We start from the raw sequence: 6,622 nt of genomic DNA on the forward strand, positions 1-6,622 counted from the left end.
AAATCTTTAATTTTCAACTAAAATTTTAGGTAAGTAATTGTTAATCAATAATTAAATAACTTGGTAATGTAAAAGCCCTTTTCGTAAAGATTATAATTCCAGAAGCCGATGGAAACTGAATGAACAGTTTAGCAACAATTGAATTGTTAATTAAATATTTACGGTCGCTATAATAACGACAATAATTATGATGCATAAGAATAACTATGATTTTTTCATAAAAAGACACCATACCTATCTAATGTACTTTACAGAATTGAAATTGGGCTATCTAAGCGGCCTCAGGAATATTTTAAAATTATAAACAATTGTTTGGCTTATAAACAAATAAAATATCTCGGTAAATATTAAACTAAATTAAATTGTGAAAACGGTATTCGAAAACCAGCAGCAGGATGCTTCTTTTAAAAGAAAAAACGTTTAATTATGACGAGTGGTTCCTGAGATACAAGCGGTCAAAGTTGACCGGAATTTACGGCAAAGATATGAACAATAGGATCATAATTTTTAAACCAACACCTTTTTGTTTTTGTCCTCTTTCTCCACACCAATACGTGTGAAAATTGCCAAAAATAGCAAAATTCCAATCAAAGATTAGGTTGGAGAAAATGTAACCCTCAAAGTTCAAAATCGTTAAAAAAATGCATTTTCTCGGCTTCTCATGGAGCAATTTCCTTCATTCTTTTTTTGTTTCCTAATAACTCGAGTAGAGCCATCCAACTAACGTATTATTAAATGTCAGACTTGCTTTTGTTTTGTTATAATATATTAATTTATTTATACGAACAGAAAACTACATATTTTTTCCAGTTGTAGGCTTTTTTTACATAAACTTACTACAAGTGTACCTTTTAAAGTTAAAAACATAAATATTCTCATTTGAAAGCTGTATAATTATTTAAACAATTTTTATTTAAACAAATTAAAATTTTGTGTTATAATAAAAAAATTAATTAATTATAACAAAACAAAAGCAAGTCTGACATTTAATAATGCGTTAGTTCGATGGCTCTACTCGAGTTACTTGGGAACAAAAAAAGAATGAAGGAAATTGCTCCATGGGAAGCCGAGAAAATGCATTTTTTTAACGTATACCGATTTTGAACTTTGAGGGTTACATTTTCTCCAACCTAATTTTTGATTGGAATTTTGCTATTTTTGGCAATTTTCACACGTATTATCGCTAGTTTTTATTATAATAATATATGTTATGAATATTTTAAGGATATGAAAATTGGTGTGGAGAAAGAGGAAAAAATAAAAAGTTGATGGTTTGAAAATTATGATCCTATTGTTTATATATTTGCCGTAAATTCCGGTCAACTTTGACCGGTTGTATCTCAGGAACTACTCATCATAATTAAACATTTTTCCTTTTAAAAGAAGCTCCCTATCGCTGTTTTTCGAATGCCGTTTTTACAATTTAACTTAGTTTAATATTTACCGAGATATTCTATTTGTTTATAGGCCAAAAAATTGTTTATAATTTTAAAATATTCCTGAGGCCGCTTAAATAGTCCAATTTCAATTCTGTAAAGTACATTAGATAGGTATAGTGTCTTTTTATGAAAAAATCATAGTTATTATTATGCACCATAATTATTGTCGTTATTATAGCGACCGTAAATTTTAAATTAACAATTCAATTGTTGCTAAACTGTTCATTTAATTTCCATCGGCTTCTGTAATTATAATCTATACAAAAAGGGCTTTTACATTACCAAGTTATTTAATTATTAATTGACAATTACTTATCTAAAATTTTAGTTGAAAATTAAAGATTTTGTTGGAAAAACCCGCTTTTTACAGGGAAATTTTTCGTCGAAGTGAATCGAGAAAAACACGTCTCTATGCAGAATTTAATTGCGGTAAATTTTTATTTGGGTGTTTGTGGTGTAAAGTTAAAATCTTTGGAGTTTAAGAGCAAAAATTGAAAAAAACACGATTTTCGGGCGCCATTTTGTTTATAAAAAAAGTAGCACACTATCTGCGGACTTTGCATACCTATATTATTAATACATACAATAATAAGATTCGTTTCCAGCAATAAAATTGATGGTAAATAACTTTTCCCAAAAATGGCCTATTCTCCGATAATCAGCCCAGACTTAACAGAGATATCGAAATTTATTAATAGTCTTTATGTATGTAAAAACTTTTTCTTCAGATTTCTCTCCGTATTCGTTATTATTGTTTTTGTTCTTTTCTATGTTGTGATTTACTACCAGCTATTTTCATAATTTTATCTTTTCTCATCAATTTTATCAGAAAAAGGGTTGATTTGTTATCTTTTCTTCCTATATTATTAAGCCTTGTACTCCGCAGAGTTTTGTTGGTTGATCATGCAGCTTTTTTATTTACAATACTTTTGTTCCACATTTGTTTTCTCATTATCTGCTGTTATATCCATATTCAGCTATCTTGTCATTATTGCTTTTTTGGGTCTGTTTACCCCAATAATTGAGGAGCAAAGTATTAAACATGTGCATCCTATTATTGTTATATTTTGCCAATTTTAGCTACTCCTGCTGTAATATTCTTGGTCCATCATTTAACTCTAAGGGAAGAAGAAGACTTCTTCAAGCTTAAAAGTGTTATCTCTTTAGTCGTCTAATAGTTTCTTTAAGTTTTCTTTCCTCGTTCTTATTTTACTCTGTCGAAAATGAAGTTTTTGTCAGAATCAGTTAGATTTCCTTTATGTATCCGTCTTAGTTAACCTGTGAGTTCTTTAACATTTCTATTGTGATTATCGTATTTAAATTGTAGTCTGAATTTCTTCTCATCTCTCTATTGCATGTTTTTCTTTTCTCTGATTTTCCTTCTTATTGCTATATTTATCGTTTTATATTTTTGTCTGGGTCATTTTCGGCCTTTCTTCTTTCGTTCATTAGTTTCAGTGGTAACATATTTGAATAACCTCTGATAGATAGATTAAAAATAGAATAAGAAGAATAGAGAATACTCATTGATATTGGTTTATTTGAAAAATTTTGTTTTTCTTTTTTTTACACTATTTATTGAATATCTCACAATAATTGCACACTCAAAATTTATCCCTCAACATCATATATAAATATGTGTGTGAATATTATATGACCATCATATTCTTCATTTTAATCTTTTTAGAGAAGTCAATAAAACCGTATCTACTTATACATATCTAGTACAAAGAAATAAGGAAAAAAATATCCTGTTGGTGACACAACCCCCTCCAGACCGAAACCAAATTTTTGAGTAGTCTGGACATCTATATTAATAACCTATATGTTTCCTGCAGCCGATTTTGATGATATACATAGTTATAAACAAATGAAGATCAAAAAACGGTAAATTTTCGCTTCTTTCGTCTATAACCAAAAAGTTAAGTATTTTAAACAAATTTGAGAGTGAGAAACTCATAAATCGTATAAAAAACTTCAATATGGCGTTCGCTGAATATGCCTATCTTCATTGGTTGCTTAGAAAATTGCAAAATAAATCATAAATTTTGAGTTTTTATAAATATTCATAACTTATGTAAAAATTAACTTAAAACGTTCTTATTACACAGAATGCTGAGACTTCTGGTGCTTAAATCATACCCTAAATTTCAAAGCAATTGGTCAAATAGTTTAAAAGGTATTTAATTTGTTTATTCCAAATTAATTTTTTTTGCAACGCTATAAGTCAGAAAATGATGAAGTTACAGTAATACTTTGGATAGTTTATGAAAGAAGAAGATTTATACTATTAATTTAATTAAAAAAAAAATGACAAAAAATAATTCTAAATGCTGCAAAATTATTTTACAAAAACATGTGAATTAAAAAAAGAGGGGGCTAACTTCGTCCCTAATTGTCCAAGGACAATTGTTTTTCTTTCTAAATGTGTATAAAAATTCAGTCTTTCCAAATATGAAAAAATAATTTTTCTACGGGTAAAGGTTAAAAAGTTATTCTAATTGTTTATAAGTAAGCAAAAAATCGACGTGTTTTTGCAAAATAATTTTACACTGTTTAAAATTAATTTTTGTCATTTTTTTTAATTAAGTCAATAGTATAAATGTTCTTCTTTCATAAACTGTCAGAAGTCTTACTGTAACCTCATAATTTTCTGACTTATAGTGTTGCAAAAAAAATGAATTTGGGATAAACAAATTAAATAACTTTTAAAATATTTGACCAATTGCTTTGAAATTTAAAATATAATTTAAGCACCAGAAGTCTCAGCAATTCGTGTAATAAGAAAGTTATGAATATTTATAAATACTCAAAATTTATGCTTTATTTTGCAATTTTCTAAACAACCAATAAGGATAGACATATTAGCGAACGCCATATTTAAATTTTTTAGACGAATTATGAGTTTCTTCCTCTCAAATTTGTTTAAAATGATTAACTTTTTGGTTATAGACGAAAAAAGCGAAAATTTACCGTTTTTTGATCTTCATTTGTTTATAACTATGTATATCATCAAAATCGGCTGCAGGAAACATAAAGGGTATTAATATAGACGTCCATACTACTCAAAAAATTTGGTTTCGGCCTGGAGGGGGATGTGTCACGAGAAAAATCTTATATATTTCTCTGGACTAATCCTGTTTTCTAAGTTATTTCGTTTTCATTGAAGTTATACTTCTTTAGCGCGATTGGGAGTGAATAGTGAATGTAAATACGCGAATTCATCAAAAGTTGTTGGTGCTACGCGCAGATATGTTATACACAATACGTTTGCTCTGATTGGATATTCCAATGACATATTATGTCAAAAATTATTTAATATGCCAGCTGTGGTTAAAGAATGTCATTTTATTCTTATGTTTATGGTTGTTAAGTTGTGAGAACAGAGACAAAAGAGAGTTTGTAGTTTTACTGACTTTTTGAATAGTTTTATATACAGGGTGTCTGCGTAACTTGGAACCATATGGGAAACTTTTTTAATATCAATTTTACGAAAAAAAGTTATTCTTCCTAAAGTGCTCTGCTTAGTCTAAAACCTAAGATGCAGTCATCAGATATCAAATTTTATCAATAATATACGAGGTGTGTCCAAAAATATGAATTTCGCTCAAGTGTAATGTGCCTTTATATTTCACGATATCAAAAATTGTTATTAAGAATAGTTGTTTGTAATTAAAAATTATTATTATTATGTTATAATATGCATTTACACTCTTTTAATTGAAAAAAAAAATTTGAAATTTTTTATCAAATTAGGGATACCTACCCAACATCATTTTTATTTTATGGTAACTCCGTAATTATTAATTTTGCGAAAGAAAGTTATTCTTTATAAAAATTTCTGAATAGTCAAAAAAACTAAGATGCAATCATAAGATATCAATTTTTTTTAATTTTATACGAGGTATGTCAAAAAATATGAATTTCGCTCAAGAGTAAAATACCTTTATAGTTCACAATATTTCAACTAGAAGAATACAATTGCATATTGAAACATACTTTTTATTCTGAACAACTTTTTATAATAACAAATTTTAATATTGTGAAAAATAAAGGTACTTTACTCTTCAGCGAAATTCATATTTTTTGACATAGCTCGTATAAAATTGACAAAATTTAATATCCTATAATTTTATCTTAGTTGTTAGACTATGCAGAACGTTTTATGAAGAATACATTTTTTTCGTAAAATCAATAACGGAGCTATCATAAATAAAGTGATGTTGAGGGTCCGTGATTTGAGGACAATTTTCAAAAAAAAAAATTTCACTTAGAGGAGTGTAAATGCAGATTATAACATAATTTTTAATTACAAACAACTTTTCTCAATGACAATTTTCGATATTTTGAAATATAAAGGCACTTTACTCTTGAGCGAAATTAATATTTTTGACATACCTCGTATACTGTTAATAAAATTTGGTATCTGATGATTGCTTCTTAGGTTTTAGGCTATGCAGAGCATTTTATAAAGAATAACTTTTTTTTGTAAAATTGATATTAAAAAAGTTTCCCATATGGTTCCAAGTTACGCAGACACCATGTATATTTTTGGACTAAATATAGAAAAAAAGAATGCGCGTGTACTTTGTACGCACGTTAGAAGTTATACTTATATTAACATTGTGTAGAAAATGTAACAGGAAAGAGACCGGTTGGGAAGCCACGAAAGCGCTGGGAAGACACAATAAACAGCGAAGCACAAGCCCTTTTAGGAGTCAGTGTATGGAGAAGAGCAGCCACAGACAGGCAAGGGTGGAGGCAAAAAATAAAGGAGGCCAAGGCTCAATTTGGGCTGTAGTGCCGTAGAAGAAGAAGAAGAAAATGTAACGTTGTCTAGATTCGTCAAAAAATGACGGATTAACATTATTTTTCAAAAATTTATCATTTTTAATGATTTTAAAATTTGACGAAAATACAGCAGAAACTCGAAAGGTATATATATATATATAGCCCATGAAAAAATTATACCTATGTAGTATAAATTTTTTGTCGAAACACGACGTTCTTAGAGTTTATACAATTCCTCACGAGAAAAGCAAGAGTTTATACAATTCCTCACGAGAAAAGCAATTGCGGGGACGCTCCAGTTCATAAAAAATGACGTATTAACGTTATTTTTAATTTTTGGTATTATTTGAAGTATTAAAATTACTTTAATATCTAAATAAAAATACAATTAA

This window comes from Diabrotica virgifera, chromosome 3 (assembly GCF_917563875.1).
Source record: "Diabrotica virgifera virgifera chromosome 3, PGI_DIABVI_V3a".
In the NCBI taxonomy this organism is placed as follows: Eukaryota; Metazoa; Arthropoda; class Insecta; order Coleoptera; family Chrysomelidae; genus Diabrotica; species Diabrotica virgifera.